General features: G+C 35.9%; 1 protein-coding gene across 3 annotated transcripts in view; it reads right to left on the reverse strand.

The window, feature by feature from the left end:
• The window catches only part of PRKD1 (protein kinase D1), a 301,199-nt gene that overhangs the window by 118,585 nt on the left and 158,681 nt on the right, over positions 1–23,933 (reverse strand). The gene's annotated exons all lie outside the window — the stretch shown is intronic.

The raw sequence follows: 23,933 nt of genomic DNA on the forward strand, positions 1-23,933 counted from the left end.
GGCATTTTTTTAGGTGAGATTACAGTAGACTTTGAGTAAAGCAGATTATTCTGCATAAGGTAGGTGGGCTTTATCCAATCAGCTGAAGGTCTTAGAGAAAAATATTGGCCTTCCCTAAGGAAGAGGGAATTCTACCAGCAGGCTGTCTTCAAACTCCAACTGCAAGAACAACTATTCCCTGGATCTCTGCTGGCCTGCCCTACAGATTTTGGACTCACCAGCCTCCACAATCACATGAGCTAATTCATATCTTTCTCTTTATATATATATATGTATGCATGCATGTACACAGACACACACACACACACGGTTCTGTTTCTCTGGAAAACCCTGCCTAATACAGTTCAGGACTGTATACTTCATTTTGCATAACAACTGGAAGCCCACGATGTCTGGTTGTCCCACTTTAGTAATACTGATTGATGAGGAGATTCAGGTAGTGGCACTCTGATCTTTTCATTCTGAAGTTCCTCGCCAAAATTTCGTCAAATGCAGAGGCTCTCAAAGTGTGGTCCTCAGAACGACAGCATCAGCATCACCCGGACATTTGGCCACATCCCAAACACACTGAATTAGAAACTCTGGGAGTGAGGCCTAACAATCTGTGCTTTTACAACTCTTCTAGGAAATTCTGATGCACACTAAATTTGAGACCCAATGCTCTAATGATTTCATCCATTGATGAACACTGCCTCCATCAATGATTTCTTTGGAGGCTGCGAAATAGTGATTTCCTAATTCTATCATTCATTCCACATTACTGGTTGAAATTTTTCTATAACAAACTAGTGATATTTGGTTACTCTGCAATTCAGTTAGCACATGAAAAGTAAGAAAAGTTCTTAATTATTTCCTTTTACTTGTTTTTTTTAGTAATTAGTTGGTGCCCCAGTGATTTCCAGTGGTGCTCAAGAAATAAGTTCTTGTTTTTATTTTTCATTTTTACATCATGAGCTCGCAGATTTTTATATATTCAATACGCTTAAATTAATTGAACTTATTATTCTTTTTGATGCTTAAATTGCTCAATGATGAGAGACCCTTCATGATGGATCCTACAACATTTTGATGAGAGTCAGTATTTAATCATTTCTTTGCTTCCTAGCATAACATGATATTGTGGGCTCATCTTTCATATTTTTTGCCTCAGACCTAAATTCTCCAATCTTCTATGAATCACAAGAAGCCACAATCAGGATACCCAAGATACACTTATTCCTGCATATTTCCCCTTTCAGATCAGCTTTCCATATTAATAAAATTCCTTTTGAAATTTATTAGGATTGCAATAGACATGATTAATCTGGGAAGAAGTAAAATGTTTACTTCATTGATCCTTCCTATCTAGGAATATGGAAATATCTCCTTTGCTCTTCTTTTAATGTTTTCCAGGAATGTATCAGTTTTCTTTTAGAGCTGTAAGGTTTACTCCTAAGTATTTTATGAATTTATCTGATGATTTATGGCTTATTATCGACCCCATTCTAAACCCTATAATTAACTGTAAGAGTTTTTCAGTTGAATTTCTCAGGTTTAACTGTTAGACAAATTGTCTAGAAAAACTAGTTCGTTTTTCTCCTTTCTAACATTTAATACAATTCTTTTTCTTATGCCATTGGCTAAGACCTCCTGTATAACACTCAATAATGGTGGTGTTAGACCATTCTACTTTGTTTTAGCCTCGACTTCTTTGAAAATATTTCCTCACTTCACTGTTACATGAGATGCCTGGTACAGGTTTCCTAAAATATGCTTTATCAAGTTAAAGAAGTTTATCTTTATTCCTAACTTGCCACAGATTTATCTCAGAAATGGATACAAAGCCTTTCCAATATCTATTGAGATGATCATATCATTTTCCTCTTTTAATCTATTAATGCAGGAAAGTGCATTAATGAATTTCTAGAAACTATACCATCTTTCACTCCTAGAATACACTTTATTTAGATTTTTCAAAGGTATTGGTAAAAATCATGCATAGTATTCCCTTTAATGTTTTCTAATTCCTGTGTTTTATTGTTCTCTTTAGATGTTCTTGAGCGGAACAATGAATTATTTCCAAACATTCTTGCATTCTAATAAATGCATTTAAGGGCATGTGCTCATATTTTCTTCTTAAGATTTCTTTGGCAATATACTAAAAGTACATAATGTACAGTGATGTCATTATCATTAATTTCCAAATAGTCTATAATCACATAATTTGTTTTTTCTCTTTAACATGAATTTTTAGAAGGATATTTTAAAATTTCCAAGCTGACAGATTTTTTCGTCCTTTATATATGTTTTTCATTTTATTGCACTGAGGTTAAGGAACATAGCCTGAGTGTTTTCTACTTTGAGGCACTTATTAAGATTTTCTTTGTGATGTGATCATATACATGGTTGTTTTCCCATGAGTTTTGGATCATTCTTTGTCTTATGTTTTTCTCTCAGTTATCTCATGTACATTTACTGATCCACAGCTCAAGCTTTTCTATTTAAAACCACGAGTCTCCCGTCATGTCCCTGCAAAAACCGTGATGACATCTATGACGACAACTACCAGACTCTGAACTAAAGCTGATATCCCCTTTTTACTTTCTGCCTTTCATACTTCAATAAATCTACTTCAACTGTACTAAGTCTCACACTGCACCAGGCATGACAATTAAAATCTGGGGCTGCTGTTTTAGCATGCAACCATGCATGGTATTATATGTGAATTATCATACTCCACTAGTTTGGGGACTGTTTCTAGTCTTCTTTACTCAAATGATGATGTTATAGGTTATGTCAGAAAATGAGACATTGATCATAACTTTGATCTTCTTAGTTAGGAAAAGAGATAACAAATGTGAAAGGACTTTGAAGATTAATATCACATTATCAATTGAAAATGAGAAGTTAAAAGGAATGTAGTGAAGAGTGGAAATGGAAGATGTAGGTATAAAGGAGGGAAGATGATAGGGTTTATGCTTACACTTTTTTTAACCACCTGTATTAGAGGTTATGTACTCAAATAAATATATGTTAATGATTACATTTTTGGGGTGACAACTGACCACTCGGGCAAAATAAAGAAGTGGGCATAAACATCTCCAGGGATGCTTCAGAGCAAAGGTACAGACTCAAGGGCCATCCTCAAACTCGTTTCCATGAATCAAGATTGGAATATTTGTGGTCATAGTCCTCAGCCAAAACAGATGGCCACTCTCATATTCTGAAGTGGGCAAGCATACTTTCATCAGATGCTGGATTCTGAGTATCAAAATATTTCAGAAAGCAAAGATCTTATATTTAAATATTCTTTATGATGGGTAGTAACTGAATATTTACACAGTAAAACTGAACAAAACCTGTCAGTGAAGGATTGGGAGTGAAAGATGAGACTGAAGAAGGATGTCTAGTGAAGAGTCATCTTCTTTCCTGTATTTCACAGCGATCAAGGGGAAAGATCTGTTTTAAAAAGATGACCCATGACGTAAAAATAAAACACATACTAATAGCATAACCACAGAAAGAACCCACCACCAGAAATATACAAAAGCAGAGGCTATTCAACTCCTATAGAATGGGCTCTCACCTTTGTACTACTAACTAGAGACTCCATCCTTCATACCTGGACGGACAGCATTTGATGTCTAGCTCAATTAATCTCTTTCTTTCTCGTCAAAGTAAAACTCGAATTTATAACACATGACTATCCTACTTTGAATGAGATGGAATTTCTTTTTTGATTGGAGAACTACACTCTAAGGAATCCTTCAAAGAGCCTTCAAGGAGGACAGAGAATCACACCAAAGTACATCTGACTCCAAAGCCCTCATCACTAGACAATAATGCCTCCCTCAACTTCTCCATGCTGTTTTAACGTAGATATCGAGAACATTCACATGGGAGCCTGTCTGTCCCCTCAATAGTAACTGGTTTTGTTTGTTTTGTTTCAGTGAGATCCCAAACTTCCATTACATAAGTTCAATGACTTAATGAAAAAACAGCGTAATGAAAAGCTTTAAATAAGTTGAAAGAGCAGATACATGCATCCAGAGGGATTTGATGTCCCTTGAACACACATACACAGGCACACACATATGCACAGACTCACACACACAATTCAGTCCCTGCAATATTTGTCCTAACAAGTGTAAAGATGTAGTACGTTCCATTAAGAATATCACTGTATAAACCTGTATAAGCAGAGGTGGCTCTGCACTGGCAAGAATGGAAAATCTCTGCTGCAAAGGATAAAAGCACACCGCACTTCAGAACCTCTAGGTACTATAGCCAAATCCTTTAACGTAATCATATTGACATGTTATCCACAAAAGAGGATAGTCTGAATAACTGCTGTATTAGTCAGGGTTCCACAGAGAGACAGAACCAATAGGATATGTGCATAGATATATGAGAGGGGATTTACTAAGGGAATTGGCTCATGTGATTGTGAAGGCTGAGGAGTCCCATGACAGGCCGTCTGCAAACTGGATGCCAATAGCATAGCTCGGTCCAAGTCCAGATGCCTCAGAACCAGGGAAGCCAATAGTGCAATTCTCAGTCAAGGCCAAAGGCCTGAGAGCCCGGGTGTGTCACTGGTGTAAGTCTCTGAACCCAAAGGCTGAAGAGTCTTGGGTTCTGATGTCCACAATCAGGAGAGAAGAGTGTATCCCAGCTCCAGTGGACAGAGAGAGATCCGCCTTTTCCTCTGTTTTTGTTCTCTCTGGGCACCCAACAGATTGGACGGTGCCTGCCCATATTGAGGGTGGATCTTTCCCACCTGGTCCACTCATCCTCTGGAAGCACCCTCACAGACATGCCCCAAAACAATGCTTTACCATGTTAATAGGTATTCCTTAATGTAGGCAAGTTGACACCTAAAATTATCACAACTACCCTCCTTTAGTCCCCAGAAACAAAGCTTTTTGATTCTCTAATCCTTGTGGTCTATAGATTTGAAGCAATTGAAAGTTAGGATTGTGTATGAAAGACCTCCACATTATTTTTAATATGTTTTTAATATATTTTTAATATAAAATCCTCCCTATTTTTAAAATTCTTATTGAGATATAATTCACATACTATATAATTCACACATTTAAAGTGTATAACTCAGTGGTTTTTAATATACTTATAAGGTTGTTGAACCATCACTACTATCTAATTCCAAAACATTCCCTCCCCCAAAAAGGAAACCCTATAATCATTAGAAGTCACTTCCCATTCTCCCCTCTCCTAGCCCATGGCAACGACTAATCTTTCTGTCTCTATAATTGTGCCTAGTCTGGACATTTCATATAAACGGAATTATATTATACATTATTTGTAACTGGCTTCTTTCATTTAGCATGTTTTTAAGGTTCATCCATGATGTAGCAAGTATTAGTATGTCATTCATTTTTATGGCTGAGTAATATCTATTGAATGGATATACCACATTTGTTTACCCATTCATCAGTTAATGGACATTTGTTTTTTTCTACTTTTTGGCTACAACGATTAATGCCACTAGGAATATTGTGTGCAAGTTTTTTGTAAACATATGTTTTCTCTTGGATATATATCTAGGAATAGAATTGCTGGGGAACTTTATGAGGAACTGCCAAACTGTTTTCCAAAGCAGCTGCAGCATTTTACATTCCCATCAACAATTTATGAGGGTTCCAATTTTTCCACATCCTTGTTAAATCTTGTTATTATATGTCTATTTGATTATAACCATCCTAGTGGTTATAAAGTGGTATCTCATTGTGGTTTGGACTAGTATTTTCTTGACGACTAATGATGTTGAGCATCTTTTCATTTATATATCTTTAAATAAATTCCATTCAAATTCTTTTCTCTATTTTTTAAATTGGTTTCCCTACTTTTTTAAGACTTTGAACTTTAATGAAAATTTAATCCATATGTTCTTTATCATTGTTCATTCATGAGAGTTTTTCAGGAAATCTTGTTGATAGATACTATTAAAGTTATGAGTAAAAAAAACAAAAACAAAAACAAAAACTACACAAACATCCTTTAAAAGAACTTTCTCTTTTGATTAACAAGTAATAATGATAATAGTCTAAACTGATTGCCAATTATCATCCATATCAAATTTAAGTTCAAATCTGACTTAAGTGCCCATGATAACAATCAGTGTGGAAGTTTAATATATTCAACAATAATTATTTAGCAACACTTTTGGCCAGATGTTGCACAAGGCACTGGCAATGATAAGAAGAAGAAAAGTTAAAATCTATCAGTGATATACAGTAACTTATGGAATGTTTACCAAAAAAACCCTATGGTATTATTATTACACTTAAAAAGTAGACAACCATTGCCCCTTCCTTCACAGAGTATCATCTGCTTTAAAATCAGCAAACATGTGATTATGAAAATATTCATGAGGGGAGCACCTGGTAGAAAGTTTCCTGACCCAAACTAGGTGTTTCAGGTAAGACTTCTTGGAGGAGAATATACAAGCTGAGTCATGAAAATGAAAGTTAGTCGGGCAAATCAAAAGAAGATAGAGATGCATACAAATAGTACAGGTTGAAGGACTAGCAGGTGTAAAAGGGCATTGGAAGCAAGACAAGACACTATAATATATTGGAAGAAATGAGGGAAGTTCCATATGCCCACATACCAGAGTTGGGTAGGGCAGGGAATAGAATAATGAGTCATATGGCTGGAGAAGTAAGTGGAAGCCAAATCACGAACAGTTTCATTAGTCATGTGGGAGGATTATCCTCATGCTTATATAGAGAAATGGCAAGATCCAGTTGAGGCTTTAGAAGTTACTAGGACAGCCCAATGGGAGGGAATGGATGAGGATGAACAAGACTAGAGGCAAGGAAACCAATTAGGAAGCGATTCTAGTGATTTAGGTGGAGAATACGGTATGTGAACTAGCAAATAGCAGATATTTAATAGAAGGTAATACCAACACAACTTGCTGATTCATTAGATTCAATCACTCATTCATTCATTTAATTTACATTTATTTTGCTTTCTAGGTATCAGGCTCTGTTCTAGGCTCCAAGAATACAGCAATAAAGAAGAAAGACAACATGCCTACCCTTCTAGAATTCATATTCTAGTGGAAAAGAAAAATAATAGCTAAATACATAATGTATAGTACATATCTGTAGGTTCAGGATCACCCACCTTTCCCATCAGTTTCTTCCCAAACACAAGAAAAAATCTGCCAGTAACTCTCACCTCCATATTAGATCATATCCTCCATTTCAGGTACTTCTGTGATTCTGGGGCTCAACTCCCTGTTTGTATAAGAAGCTCATTACCTGACCATCAAAAGTAAATTTGTCAACCTTTCATTTAAAGAATCACCTTTTATCCGAGACACAGATGTTGCTTAATGTTGTTAGTCATTCTAATATGTTGACCATTCCTATCTAATGATTAACAAATAATGATGTCCTCTTAAAGCAGATAAAATTAGGCATTAATTAGGAAGGACAATTTAATGTGCTGGTTAATGATCTTTAGACTAATGGGTGTTAAAAAAAAAAAAACTATGAACACATATCCTAGAAAAGAGGAGACTAGGGAATCGAATATTTATGATTGACATAATAAAGTTGGATTAGAATTATTTTGCATATCTTCAGTGGGAAAATTTAAATGAAATAGAGAACTGAAGTAACTATTATGATTTGAACACTGCATGTCTTCACTTTAGTGATTGTATGAATATTGCTATAAATGCAATATTTGAATTTTTAAAAAAATTTATTTCAAAACCTATATGGTGGAATAATGTCAAATAAGAGGTTTGCCTAAGTATTTTCATCGAACCTATTAGTTTCAGTAAGGTAAAGAAATAAAGCCTCCTTATAATTTAAAAATATCTATCTTAAAAAATTATTTAGGTCTTTAAATAGAGATAAAACTACAACAACTCCTACAGCAAGACAGTAAAATTTTTCATACATACTGAAAGATAAATTTTTATGCAACTTATTAACTTTAACTGTAGCATTAATGTGCTACGTTTCTTCAATTTGTACTACAATGCTTGGAAACTGTAATTAAGCAAATTCTCTTCATTTATGGCAAATTCAGATCTAAAGAGAAGACCTGTTGATTAGCACCTGCTTCAGTAACAGATTAGCTATGAAATGAAGTTGCTCCATACAAGTTAGTTCATTTAGTAAACAGGGTATGTTTTATTATTATTACTAGCAAAGAATTAAGGAATGTATGCAATTTATTTCCGTAAGTAAAATGGAAAAAACCTACAAGTATAAAAGTATTATTTTATGGTTTTTGCTGCCTTAAGAACCATACCCATTTAACCATCCCAGAAGAATTCCAATTTATAAGTTTCAAAATCTCACCACATAAAAAAAAATAAATGCAAGGAGATGATTAATGAAAGGGACAGAGTCTGGGAAAGAGCACACAAAGTTTTTCAGGGTTACAATATTGCTCTCATACTTCACTGGGATTGTGGGTGCATTAGTCAGGGTTCTTCAGGGAAACAGAACCAACAAGATGGATGGATGGATGGATAGATGGATGGGTGGATAAATGTGTAAAGAGATTTATTATAACAAATTGGCTTTCATAATTATGGAGGCTGAGAAGTTCCAAGATCCGCAGCCAGCAAGCTACAGACCCAGTATAGTTCCAGTCCAAGTTTGAGTCAAAAGGCAGGAGAAGGCTGATGTCTCAGCTTGGAGACACAGAGGCAGAAAAAGCAAATTCTTCCTTTCTCAGCCTTTTTGTTCTATTCAGGCCTTCAATGGATTAGATGTTGTCCACTCACATTAGGAAGGGCAATCTATTTTCTCAGTCTACAAATCAAATGTTAATCTCAAGAGGAAACACACTCACAGACAAACCAGAATAATGTTTAACCAAATATCCTGGGCATCCTGTGGCCCAGTCAAGTTGACACACAAAATTAGCTGCCACAGTTGGTAATATAATATTGGCATTCACTACAATTACTTCTTCAAACTGTACGTGTGTGTGTGTGTGTGTGTGTTTGTTCTCTTGATAAGTTTAATAAGAAAAGTTTAACTCAAAAATATTACTATGACAAGTGGCACTAGAACTTATATTTATCAAATGTAGTAAAAAAATGCTAAAGATCTAAAATCACGTTTTGATTAAATAAATAGGAAAGAGACAATCTTCTTTACAGAAGAATTCCATTTAATATAAGTAGATACGCCCCACTCCAGAGGTTAGAGCTTATCCTTCTTATGTTGAAGGTAGGCTAGACTTAGTGATAGAGAAGTGAAAAGGAAAAATAATAATTTTACAGTGCAGAAGTCTGGCAAACATATACTTAACCAAGTGATAAACTTTAACAGCATCAGTAATGTTGTGTGGTTATTGTGTACCCCTGATGTGATGTGATGGGAAGGGTACTTCATCTCTATGGTATTCTTCCCCAAAATCTATAACCTCAGTTTCATGAGAAAAACATCAGATAAACCCAGATTGGGGGACACAGAACAGGACACTTGCCCTGTGCTTCTCAAGATTGTCAAAGTCATGAAAAACAAGGAAAGTCTGAGAAACTGGCCCAGACCGGAGGAGATCAGGGAAACATGACAACAAAACGCAATGTGGTACTCTAAACTGTGTTGTGCAACAGAAATAGGACATTAATAGAAAAAAAGTGGTAAGTTCAAATCTATACCAGTGTTGATTTCTTAGCTTTGACCAACATATCATGACAATACAAAATGATAACACTAGAAGAAACTAAATCTGGGAAAAGTGAACATTCTTGGTTAGTTTTCTATAAATCTAGAACTATCCCAAAACAAATAGTTTTGACTATTAATTTCCTTGCTTGGGTCATATCATCTATGAAGGACAGTCTCATTTCAGAGCTAGCAAGATGCATCTGTGCTTATCTCCCTTGTTCTGCATGTTAATTACTCCAGAGACCAAAAATAGATTTCAGTCATTAGAGATGGCAAACCAAGACCTCTGCTCAGCACTAAATGTTTTTAAAAGCAGAAAACCAGCCAGAGTAGAGATTTACACAGGAGATAATGCCGAGATTGCTGTTGACCTTGAAGGACAAAGTGAATCTCTTTGTCTCAATGTAGCATTACACATTTCTTCCTGGTTGAAAAGGTTGTATATGAAGGCTTTAGAATTAAATAAATATTTTTCATTAATTTTTTTATAATTGTTATGATAACATGCCATAAGGTCTAACATGTTCTAAAGAATAAGAGAGGTCAGGACTATGCCAATTAGTGTAAAGGAAGAGTATTTTTTTAATTTATAAACCTAAGATCACATGGATTTAAAGCTACAATGCAATGTTAGGTAATTAAGACAGTAATCGTTAGTCACACAGCTATAAAACTAGATGTTTTATAATACAATGCAATAAAAGAAGTAAATAAAGACAGTGGAATGATGGATTTTTTTCCCTTCATTAGTGGTTAGAAACCATGCATCCAATGTGAAATAATTAGACTCATAATATTTTATCTTTGGAATTTTCCAAATATATAACCTGTTTAAAAGAGAAATAAATTTTTTCTTTCAAATTGAGATCCAATTATGAAATATTAAATTACTAAGCAAAGTATGTCAATCATGAACAAGTATTTTCAGAGTGACTACCAAATATCTGGCACTGAGCTAATTGTTACATGGACTTTTAAATACTAGATCTTACTGCCCCCTTTTTTTGTACTGTTACACTTGATGGAGATATAAAATAAATGCATATCAAGTAAATCCATTTTAGCAAGTTTATGTCATGCTTGATGATTACTTTTCATGCCCTGACTGCAAACAATTTTTATAGGTCAATTCTCACAAATATTAATAATTTTTTTCAAGTGCATAAAATTCACATGGTGAAAGATCTCATGTGGGATCAACATTGACACACAGCCAAATGTATTCATCCTAAACCTTTAAACTTATGTGAATACCAAAGTAAAAGATGAAGCAAACCAATTTCAAACTATCCAACTTTAGTATCAGAACAAGTATGTCTAGTCACTGTGAAAAAAAGGTGTCTTTGAATGGAGTAACCCATAACAGATCTTTATTGTTTCCTAATGTCTATTACTAAATAATCTGATTGTGGATAACATAGTGAAACAAGTAGTTTTTGCTTTAGTTCTGATTTTTCTTTCTCAGCATCACAAGATTACTACATAAGGAAAAAATTTTCTTTTCTCTTCATCTTTTTTTTTTTTTTAATAGGGACCAACTGCTTGATCTCATTGAGAATTCTCCACACAGCTCTACGTGATAAATGTTCTCAAGATTAACAAGTTATAATGATAACAACCTCAAAAAACTTCTGAGGGAAATAAAAATAGGATAAGATAAAACCCAGGGTTAGCCAGAATTTTTTTTTCTAGAAACTGAAAGGCAGAAATTGCTTCATAATATAACAAAAAAACATAATTCAGAGCCAATTCAAATCCCAAATCTTGTATTAAAATATATGTAGTAAAGGAGATATTTGGTATATTTATGTGTCAACTTTACTTTAAGCCTGAAGTCAGTACTGGTAACAGACTATAGATGTCCTGAATGTACTTAAAAGAGTGGAGGTACAAATACATCCTGTTATAGCACTGCTCTTTTCAAATACATCTTTCTATTTTATTCCTCCATACTGGCATGATGAATAGTGCTACTGCCGTTTAAGACTTAAAACAGCTGCATTTCTAATTTTGGCAGATTATGAGGGATTTTTATACGGGCTGCATGTTAAAAGCAAATAAATGACATGCCAACCAGCAGAACAAGAGTGCTGGGCAGATGGTGGCATGACTGAGTTATTGAACTGAAGTGCCTTGTGCCACCAATCGTGGAGCATCAGAAAAGATATTTGGCAGATATTCAAGTGAAGCCCAAACTTTTACCTCAAAAGAAAATAATTCATGCCCATGAAGTCTTCAGATAGCCATTCAGCTGCCATTCTCCAGTTGACCTTTGTTAATGTAGGCAGACTTCAATGACTTTATTTCATTGATTTTGATGGTATATACAATTCTTTCTTTCCTTCCTTTCTTCCTCTACACTCTCCTGTCAAGTGTGTGTCTGTGTGTGTGTGCAGAAAAGATGGAGGGGAGGAGAAACAGAGAGAGAAAAATAAAGACAGAGAACTGAATATGGAAATAAAATATTTGTTATAATTTTTCTCACTACTAAGAGGAGTGTCAGTGCATAGGAAGAAGTCAAAATGGCATTCCAATATCCTCATAGAAAAAAAACTAATCCATAAGATTATGAAGCAATCTTGATCATTATCAATCTTCATTGGTCAATCTTGATAAACACTCATATTTTAAAAATCGTATTTGGAACACTACTATGTAAATTTCCCTAAAACCCAGATACAGGATTTTCCTGACAATAATAATCAGGGAATTTAACAAAGAAAGATTTGGGCTTCAAAAGCAAGATTTCTTTTCATTCAAAGCAGCTTATGAAGTATGAAGATAAAGTTACATGACTTTTTTAATGAATACTTTAGAATTTACATACTTAACTAAATGTCATCTTCTCTAACTTAGACAACATCTATTGTCAATCACTAGCATTTTATCATATTTTGTATTTTTTGTAGGCCACCACAATTTATGCCATGTACTTCGTGAAAATATGAGTTAAAACAAAGAAACAAAGCCATTCATAAGTTGTACAAGTAGTCTATATACCATATTATAATGCTGTATTACTCTTCCTGACCTATCTACTCTCCCTGCCTCCTTTCTTTCTAAAATGATTTTATAAGACCCTTATGTCCTAGGCAATGTGCTAGATACTTTACATTATTATCACAGACAATTCTCAGTTTGAAGATGAGAAATCTCTAGCACCCAAACACTAAATATCTTTCCCAATGCCACATAGCTAGCAAAGGAAGCAGCTGAGAATTGAACTCAGGCAGTTTGGTTCCAGGCCTATGTTTTTAACCATTAGGGTAAATTTTGCATAGCACACAATGAAATAAGATGAAAAAGACTAAGAAAACCTGCAGAAATTGAATATTGTGCCAAATACAAAGAATTAGTACAGTAAAAGAGGTATAGCATTGACTCGTACCAATATGCAAATTGGCCCATGAATTCAGATTTGACAGTCAAAGGCCAATGCAAGAACAAAAATTAAATGTCATAAGAGTGACATTGCGGTCTGAGAAATTTATCCTGTAAGTCAGTCACAGGGTGATATAGTAGACAATTTCTCCCATGAGATTTCTGCAATAAATATGCTACCAAAATTTATAGGTATGTTATTTATAACATCCTTCAATACAGCATATCAAAGATCATTTCAGGAAAAGCATTACTGCAGAGTATAAGTATGTGCAAATAACGTGATCCAGGTTTGTATTTTGGAGGGTAAAATTTAGTTTATCTAGTCACTCTATCCAATGGAATTTTGATGATGAAAATGTTCTACATCAATATGGCAACTGTTAGACGCATGTCTACTGAACACTTGAAATGCAGCCAGTGTGACTGAAGAATAGAATTTTAACTTTTTGAATTTTAATTAATTTAAATATAAACAGCCACGTGTGCTTAGTGGCTACCATACTGAACAATGCAGATCTACAGGAACAGTTGGACTACATATCTCTCTCTCAGCCATTCTCATCAATAAAATTTCATATTTTTATAATAGTTGAACAAAATAAAAACCCCAAAACACAAACATTTTTATTCTCTAGTTTAAGCCCAGAGGACAAGAATTTTGTGTCGTCTAACTCAATGGAAAACTAAAATATTTTTTAAAGATTCTGACTTGAAAAAAATCCTATCACCTCTTTACAGAAGCAAGCCAAGAGAATACCTATTTACAAGATGGTATTACTGCCTAAAACATTTTTCATGTTATGCTCAGATTCTGTACTTATTTATTTCAGTGTCTTCAAAAAGTCAAACCTTTGTATTTAATGTGGAATGTGATTTTTGTGAAATAAGTCCCAAATATTTTAGAGTAAAATCTGATAAATAAGGTAGACTAATACGACTCTTTTTTTGCACATGGTTTATAAACCAATTCATGTGAAAAAGCAAAAAGAACAAGCTAATATCTCACTATACTTCCTAGCAGAATTCTTAATATACAAAGTTCTCTAAGTTTCTATTGTACCATCAAAGACTGAATGAGGGAAAACAACAAACTTTTTTTCTCTCCTCTCACAGCACAACAATCAACACTGAAGACTGAATTCTGTGACCAAATATGCAGGGGTTTCTCCCTACCTGCAAGCAATCAGTTCTGCAGTAGACACCAACTGGGTGTCCTCTAATTCAAATCTATTCTGACACTATCTACCTGGAGACAGTGTCAGATCCCACAAGTTGAGGGCTCAGTCCCCAAGACTGTTTCCCCCCACCCCCGACTTCTGATGCTGCCTTGGGTTGAATATTCCCCTAAAACTAATCCCCACTGTAACTGTCGAGGGTGGGAAATCCTATCATGGTAATTGAACGGTGGGGCCTTGAAGAGATGATTAGATTGTAGGATCATGATGTAGTGAATGGATTAAAAATAGTGGTCATGGGCGTGGTTCAAAGGGCTTTAAAAAGAGAGGGGATGAGGAGGCTAGTCTCTCTTTCTCTCTCTACTCCACCATTCCCCACTGTGATATCCTGCCATCACTGAAGTCACCGCGAAAGAAAGCCTTCACCAGATATGTTCTCTGGACTTTGGACTTCCAGCCTCTGAAACTGTAAGCCGGAAATTTTGTTTTCTTACAAATTACCCAGTTTCTTGTATTTTGTTATAAGCAACAGAAACAGACTAAAATACAGATGCCAATCACAAGCTACAGGTTGTTTTGCCTGTGCTTCTGACCAACTGGTTATAAACTGGGGTTCTCGTAACCCCCTCCTTGAGTTTGACTAATTTGTTGAGCAGCTCACAGAACTCAGGGAAACATTTACTTACATGTATCAGTTATTACAAAGGATATCACAAAGCATACAGATGAAGAGATGCACAGGGCAAGGTACTGGAGAAGAGGTGTGGATCTTCTATGCCCTCCCTGGATGCGCCACCCTCCAGGAACCTCCACGTGTTCAACTGTCCACAAGCTCTCAGAACTCTCACCTCAAGGGTTTTATGGAGGCTTCATTACAGAGGTTTGACTGACTAAATCATTGGCCATTGGTGATCAACCCAACCTTCAGTGTCTCCCTTGCCCCAGGTTGGGGAGGTGGGGCTCAAAGTCCTGCCTTGGTCTTTCTGGTGACCAGCCCCCATCCTGAAGCTACCTAGGGGCTGCCAGCCATCAGTCAACTCATTAGCATACAAAAAGACACTCTTTGGAGATTCTATGGAAATTAGGATTTGTATGCCAGGCGACAGGGGATGGCAACCAAATATACATTTTCACAATATCGCAAGGGCCTAACATGGTAAGATTTTTGTACGTGAGACTGTTAAACCTCCACCCCAAGAAGGAAATATAAGACATTTTTGGTTATACAGTGACCAGAGAAGACACAGAAAAAGTCCCCCTTGGTTTTCATCATCCTTGTGTTCTTTTCCTGTTTATCTGGTTGACAGTTATAACACTGTCCTCAATTAGCACAGTAACAGATGAAAAGAGAAGAAATGGAGAAACTATGATTTCTGGCTGGATGTCCACTTGCCAGATGGTGAAGAATTAGGCCTTAGGCTAATACTGTGTGAACAAAGGAGCTTGATATGTCCTTCCCTGAAAACCACAGTATGTACACCAACAGAGATCTACGGAGATTTAGGTTTTAGTTCTTGAACACATGACTCAACTTTTCCTATAGGTCTTGCCAGGTGACCCGTAGGCAAAGACAGCTGTTCTGCTAGATGGATAAAGCTAGAGTTCCAGTGTGGGGAGCAAGAGGGGAAGGCGGAGCAGCAGGAACCTCAGCCAGGACCTCAGGATATCAGTCCTTATTCCTTCCAGACTGTGATATAGAAAGGCCAGAGCCTGAGACAGCTTCAGAGCTACCACTTATGATGTCTAATGCAGATATGGAATACAGAGGTTCCAGTGAGGTAGAGACAATAAATTGAATGAAGTCAAGTAAGATTAGTACTGGGGAGTGCATCAAAAGGAATCACTACTGAACATATTTTAGAAAGAAAGCAAGAATATTTAAGAAAAGAGCAATGGTTGGGAAAACTGATTTAAGGAAGAATGAATTGAGTCCAGTAGCAAATGGGGTTACCTGGTGATGATGAGCATAATCCAGGAGTCATAGGGATTAGATCAGAAAACACTGGTATTGTATGAATTAAGGCTCATTTTACATGATAAATGCTGTGAAAGAAACTGCAATGTTTTGAAAGCAGGGCTTGTTTTCTATGAATAAACAATTTCTAAAAAAATAATTAGATTTTGACAATATGTAGGAGAGAGCAAAAGTACAGAAAAAATGGATTAGTCAGATAATAATAATACTAATTTTACTAAAAGATTAGGCCAAGGAGAGCCAATTGTAGGCACTGAAATTCAATTCCTATAGAAGAGCAGCAACCTTTGGATATCATATAGAGAACACCAATTTATTTATTCATTGGTTGGTTTGTTCATTTCATTAATTTAAGTATTCATTCATTCACCCAACAAATAGATATTGATTGCACATGATATACTAGGTCCTAAGGATTCAAATATAAAAATAAATGGTTCCTGTTTCAAGAACTATGTAGTCCAGTGGGATGAGAGGGTTGAGTACTTCATATTTGTCAAGAATCTTGTGAAATGCTTTATGTTTATTCTCATGACATCTATAGCCTTACACTATACTGGAGATATTGTTATTGCTATTTTACAGGTGATGGATCGACACTCAGGAAGAGGTGACACATGCCAAACATTATACAAGAAATAAATACCAGCTCTGGGATTCAAACCAAAATCTTTGACTAGAAGTCAACTATCGATAGAAGTCATGTAGAGATATGCCATACATAAATGATGTATATTTCTCAGTTAATGCGAGAGTACTTCAAAAAGTTTGTGGAAATATGGAATGAAAAGATAATACAAATCTTTCCATGAACTTTTTGAAGACCCCTCGTATATGTGAAGCATTTAAAACAATGTCTAATTCATTATAAATGCTATATGTTCTTATATCACGATCACTACCATCATTATTACTTCTGAAAGAACAACATGGGGGAAGAAATATTGTTTATTCAAAATTAAACAACCAGAGAAACATAATGCAGCAGAATCCAAAACGTGCATAAAATTTCAATATGAAACAAGAGTCTTCAAACGACTTTTTCCTTTAGGGTTTGTCTTATTCCCCATTTGACCTGGAAAGAATGTCTTTCTTCTGCCTTGATACTTAGGCATGCTTGGGGGAAAAAAAGAGAGACAAGCAATGCACTATTGCATATATCTCCTCGGAGAATCCATATCTCAAAGAGACCAAGAAAACTATCAAAGTGGTCCACGCCCCATATGCCTACTGAGGTCACAGTTGGGAAAATTGGGAAGTCTGTGGAAACATTCCAAACTGTCTGCTCTCTGCATTCTCTTCTCTGTGAAAATGGTTTAGAAACTAAAACCAGATTTACTTGAAAGATAAAGATAGAAAGAGAATTAATATTAACAACAATAGAAAGAAAAGGCTAAAGACACACTTAACATAAACCATACTTAGGAGAAAAGAGTAATTACCTGTAATCTTACATTTAAATTTTCCATTGTTACAAAACCACCCACACAGATAATTGCAACTGTGGACAAGGAATTGGCACCATTCAGCCTGTGACATTTAGATGTCCAAGAACAACTACAAAGAAACATATATTGAGTACCAAAGGCCAGGTCTTTTACAGCCTTAATTATCTAAGCAGTATGAGGGTTGAGGAGGTGCTGCCAATAATTAATTCTGCTTTCTTAAAAGCAAACAAACAAAACTAGGTCTATGTAATGCTCTCTTGGGGAAATAAAACTGCAGTGATCTAACATATCACTCTCAGGGTTTTTCCCTTCCATTTATATTTTAGAGGGGGATAAAACATTGCTAAGCAATGTACTAAATTGAAGACAAACGGATATAACTGGCAGGATGTCATATAAATCAATAATTTACACTTCCTATAAAAGAAAGGAGGACCTTACTAAAATGCTGTTACCATATATTTTTTCTGGCTTATGGCTTAGAAACTGAATCTTAGTAAGAGAAAAACATGGTCATAAGGATCTCTTAAACATAGTGACCCTAAGACACTATTTCAATTTTGATCAGAGTTATAAAATTATGATGGGATCTCGATTAAGCAGTGGCACTGTTATTTTATTTCATATTTCATATTATAACTCTGTATAAAAGAACAGGGTTTTCTTAACCTTATTACAGTTTGTAGGAGTAGATATATTAAACATCCCTATTTTTTATGAGGAAGTGGAGGCTAATGGTTTTATGATAAAAATCATGTCAATGCATCTTGAAGCTCATTGCTGTTTTTGTCCTTACAAATACCATCAATGGTTCCCTGAAATACAGTCATGTACCGCATATGACATTTTGATCAATGATAGACCACATATCCAACAATTGTGCAATACGATTATAACACCTTATTTTTACTGTACCTTTTCTATGTTTAGATACACGAATACTTACCACTGTATTGTAACTGCCTACAGTATTCAGTACAGTAACATGCTGTACAGGTTTGCAGCCTAGGAGCAACAGGCTATACCATATAGCCTAAGTATGTAGTGGGCTATACCATCTATGTTTGCATAAGTACACTCCATGATGTTTACACAATGATGAAATCACCTAACAATGCATTTCTCAGATGTATCCATTTTGTTACAAAGTATAGTAGGAATTATTTGAATTCTTCTTTTGAAGTTCTCAAGAAATTCTGTTTACTGGTTCAATTTCAAAGAGCTAAATTGCATTTGAAGTGGTGTGACAATGACTGAAGACTGAAGAGTCAAGCTCTGGTACTATCCCTACTCTCTGTAGGATGGAGGCAAGTTGAAATTTACATTCCATGGCTTTTCAGATTTCTGACTTCTCTTCTTCCCAGTCATTGCAAGGGAAACAAAATTACTTACGTAAATGGCTTCAAAAGCATGTGGTAATTCATAAGCAAAGCCTTCTCTCCTCCTAACTCCTACTTTTTTATGGTTCAAATCTACCTTTCCATGAGAGAGAGGTGACCTCTGTGTAGAGAGACTGGATACACCTTTTCAGGCCATTTGGTCCAGGGGCATGAACCAGAGGAGTGTCTCCAATGTGGACTGCTGAACCAAGACTCACCAGGTACTCAGAGGAAAATAAAAGTATTCTATGATATGGTGAACTTGGGAAGTAATCATGGATCATTATGCTTCATATTAGTATGCACCAAAGTTCTGAACACTCCTGCAGTGAAGAATTCCTTTAAAGTTGCTTAACCCAACATTTCTCAAAGTTATCAGACCAGGATTCCCTTTTGTGGTATGTTTTATAACTGTGAACAACATGGGTAAAAGCTGCTTAGTGTGTGCAGAGGAGAAGCAATTGCACTGCTGCTATATGCAGAAACTCTGGGTGCATTAGTTTAATTTTTGTAACAACTTTACAGTGTAGGTGCTTACTAAATTATAATTTTACTTGAGGAATTCTTATAATCCTTGTCCGTTCTCCATTAAACCACTGACAAGATACACACACATACACACACACAAACAATTAAAGATCGAGCCAAAAACAAACAAAAAGAGTCCAGTTATATAAATATAGTCCTGTTATTCATTTGCTTTGCTATGGCTGAATTACCAGGCTTTTACAGAGACCCATAATGGAGAAGACTTCAGATAATTCCATGAACTTCATTTTACAGTTCAGTACCATACATTTGAACTTGACTTTGGCTTTGGTAAGAGAAATTTCCATTTGCAGTGTTTTCCTACTTCATAATAATAGTAATAATGCTAATTCTTTGCTTAGCAGACAAAGAGAATTTTCCAATGCTGGAGAACTTTCATTCAGTTATTAATTTTTTTCTCCATAACACTATCCATCCACTCATGAGCAAGCCTTTCCTGGCCTACTGGGTCTAAATGTACTAGCTCACAAAAGCCATGTTTTTCAAAAATAAAGAGTAGGATAAATCAGCAAATTAGCCAGTAGCAGCCTGGTTAGTTTCTAACTCCTTAGGTGGATAAAACACAATGAATGATCTCAGCAGAAAATGACATAAGCAAGAGAAAATTCTTGATTTTGTCTGAAGAGACAAAAGTATTTAACCTTCATCAAAATTATTTTTTTCCAGTTTTTGTCTCATTTTTACTGTAGCCCAGTGTAAGAAAATGTTCCCATTGGTGGAATGTTGGATAAATATAAAAAGAACAAGATTATGTTTACATCAAACTACAGAGTAAAATTTAGTTTGTGATGAGGAAAAAGAATAATTGGATAAATAAAATTTATCAGTAAAACTATGGTCTTTAAGAGGAAAATTTCCACAGCTTGTTTATGTTATAGAATTGGTCAAAAGGCAATGGAGGGGATGTCCAGGGTTTTGCTCCTCTACCGCCTCACCCACTGTCCTTAACACACCTTCAGGAAATGGCATATATCTCAGGCCAATCATGGTACTCCATCCTCTTCGGGGACTAGGTCAGAAACGAGTATGTGATCCGAACTCCCTTGCACCCATGACCTGAAGTGTCCTAGTGTCTTTCATTTGTCTTGCCTCAAACATAATGCGGTGCAATCCTCCCACCATCCAGGCACTTATTTCTTGTCTGGGCCAAGTGAATGCATAACAAGGAGATTTGAACTTCAGTTTACTTTTGAGGATATATATAGAAATAACATTTTACAACAAATCAATATTTGATAATATTTTTGGTATATGTGGTAACTCCTAATCTGATAGACAGTAGTCAATCAATGAATTCATACATGTTTATTGAGAACCTCATAGCTAACAAAAAAGGATGGGTGGAGAAGAAGATCACTGAATAATGGTAAGGCCAGGTAAAAGTTGGATTTGCATTTAGCCAGGTAGGTAGGGGACTATGTGTCTAGCAGTCATATGTGGCTCAGGAACAGGAATGGCAAAAATGGATGGTAAAGTAATTCAGATTATGAACAGATATAGCAGGCCCTGCTGGGGTGTAAGAGGAAACAAGTTTATTGAGATTGCATCAAAGTGGTGTAAGATATACATATGGTGGGTCACACACTATGGGCAGAGAAAAAGAAAAGGAAAAACATAGTCAGTAAATGGTAGGGGTTTAATGATTGAAATACAGTGAAAAATACAGGGAACAAGTATGTACATTTGGTAGAGATGGAGAAAATGGACAGTCTGGAGTTAGAGAGGAGCGGTGCCCCCACATGGAGATCTTGCAGCTGGAGCCTTGTCTAATGATGAGGTCAAGAACAGGACTGTGGGTGATTGCCAACAAAAAGAGAAGAGAAGAAATCTAAAGATTCATAAACATGCACGTTCATAACACCAAGGAAAAAGGGTGCATAAAATGGAAAGTAACATTAGGAGTCTGACACCAGTTGTCATAGTTAAAGAGTCTGACACTGGTGATTGCCATGGTTTAATTAATGGAAATGAGTCTTCAAGGAAATAAATCACTTCAATAAGATATTATAAAGAAGGTGACATAAATGAGTGAAATAGACATCTTTGGATTGGAGAGAGGGTGAACTGGAAAGAGAAAATAACCAAAAATGGCAGTGGGGAATGAGAAGAGGGCCATTTCACTCAAATCCTCATCTAAGAGTGGAGAAAAATAAGAGTTTGGTAAACCTTGTTGGATTGAAGGGAATGGAGCAAAACCTTCAGGAGAGCCAGGCTGCAAGTAAGACAAGAAGACAGGGAAGAAGGAAGAAATATCAGGCATTCGATCACAATGGACTCAGGGCTTTAAAAGGGTATGGGAAAGAAGTAAGTTGTATGGGAAAGAAACAGGGTTGTAATATGGAGGGGTGAGAAGGTTTAAAACACTTGAGCAAATCACAACATTAAGCATTTGAGTGGGAGAGAAGCTAAGAGAATATTGACACCAACAATGTTTACAGGTAAAGCGACGAGATCGAAACATAATTGAATATGTGTGAGCAAACTGAATATACATAACTGAATAATTTAAGGGTTCATTGACACTGAGGAAATGAGACCATGTGGCTCACAATTAGAATTATACTGTCACAGGATGGCTCCTCTTCAATACAAAAATGATAGCTGGTAAGAGAAAGTGAGCCCTTCCTGAGCCTGGTGCTGGGACAGCAAGTGAGAAAAAAGGGCTGCTCTTAAGCACTCTTAAGTGGACTTTAAGGATCAATGGCAAAAGAAGCAAAGCATAAGCACAATGAGGCTCATGGTTTGTGAAGAAGAGAAAGCAAAAGCAGAATGCTGCTCCTCATGCAGCACAGGACCTCCAGAGGACTGCAGCAGGTCACTGTGGGGGAAGAGCAGATCTGGTTCACTGGTACTGAGATAACATGCAGGTAGGCAGCCCTCCCCTACTCAAACACACCCACATACAAGTTGCATTCAATCTGTATGCTACTACTATGAAGCACTTAATATCAAAAATATAATGGAAAGAAAAATTAAATTGAGAAATGAAATGTTAAAAATCCACATATATTTCTGGACATTGTCACAGGGACAAAGGACTCATAAAACACATTACATTATTTGTAAAGCAGCCTGGCTCAGTTTAATATGAATTATGAAGAGAATAGATCCAGCGCATGATTTTCTGGAATAATTTATTTTAGGCAGCTCCTAGTTTTCAGAAACAAGCAACTTAGAAAACAACATGTCTAGTCCCTAGTTTTGAGAGGCCAGGTGCAGCAAGCAAATGTCAAAAGAGCCAAAGAAAAGGAAAAGGGTGAACCTGGCCAAAGTGAGTGACTTCTTCAAAAAATTTAGTAAAATGCCATTAAAGCTTTTGCTTTTTTGGTTTGTTTATTTAGCAAATGGCAATCCTATAAACAACAGGAAAATGATTACTTCTATAGCAAAAAAGTTGTTTTATAGTATCCATCTACACAATGAAAATGCGGCAGTCCAAGGACCTCACACAACCATAGGCAATCTATAAGGACAAGAAGTAAATTGCACTAAATCAAAGTAAGTAAAACAGAGACAAACTGAATTGTAATCAGTGCATCTAAGTACTGGGCTCTGAACAAGCTCAAGAACTTTAGTAAAAGAAGTCTAGAATTATTAAAGCTACTGGATTTCCTTTAGTCAAAGAGACTTAAATAAAGAAGGCTGGAGAGAAGAAAGCAGCAATGCATTTGAGTTTATCAATAATGACTCTATTTTTAACAAAAATAAACAGTAAAAATATGGACATCTTCATGATCGTTGTATCCACCACCGTTGTAAGGATTCCCACTGCAGCTGTTCTCTGTCATTCTTTTTTTTTCTTTTTAACTTAAATACGTCCATTTTTTTCTATATTTATAGGCACAGTCCTATTACTAACTTTTAAATCCTAAACAAGAAATATAAGTGTGAGCAGAGGGAAACACAGCTATTTCTCAGGGATTGAGCTAACAGTGTCACGGGGCATGACTCGCCCTACTCTAACTCCTGAGCTCTGGCTTCTTCTTTGGTCTTGGCTCACCTCATAGCTACTGGACTTTTAACTCTAAGAAGTCAATGGCTTCTTACCCTGCTGTTATTGCTGGGCTTCCAGACATTCAGTACATCTGGAGCCCTGACAGCTGCCTTAGCTTCACTGTGGATGAGTTTTCTCTTCACTTTTTCTGCTGTCCAAATGACTCAAGGTGCTGAATGAAGCCATGTGTGTGTGTGGTCATAGCTGAGAGAGAGTGAAGTTGGGAGATGTGATTGTGACAATACTGGGTGTGGAAACAAATAACTCAAGGCAAACCATTTGCTTCTCTTCCAAAATAATTTTGGAAGTTCATGTAGACAGAGCACCAAAATGTATTGGGGTCAAGTTTGATGCTTTCTGTGTTACCTTAAAAAAGTAT

The sequence above is a fragment of the Cynocephalus volans genome, chromosome 3 (assembly GCF_027409185.1).
Source record: "Cynocephalus volans isolate mCynVol1 chromosome 3, mCynVol1.pri, whole genome shotgun sequence".
In the NCBI taxonomy this organism is placed as follows: Eukaryota; Metazoa; Chordata; class Mammalia; order Dermoptera; family Cynocephalidae; genus Cynocephalus; species Cynocephalus volans.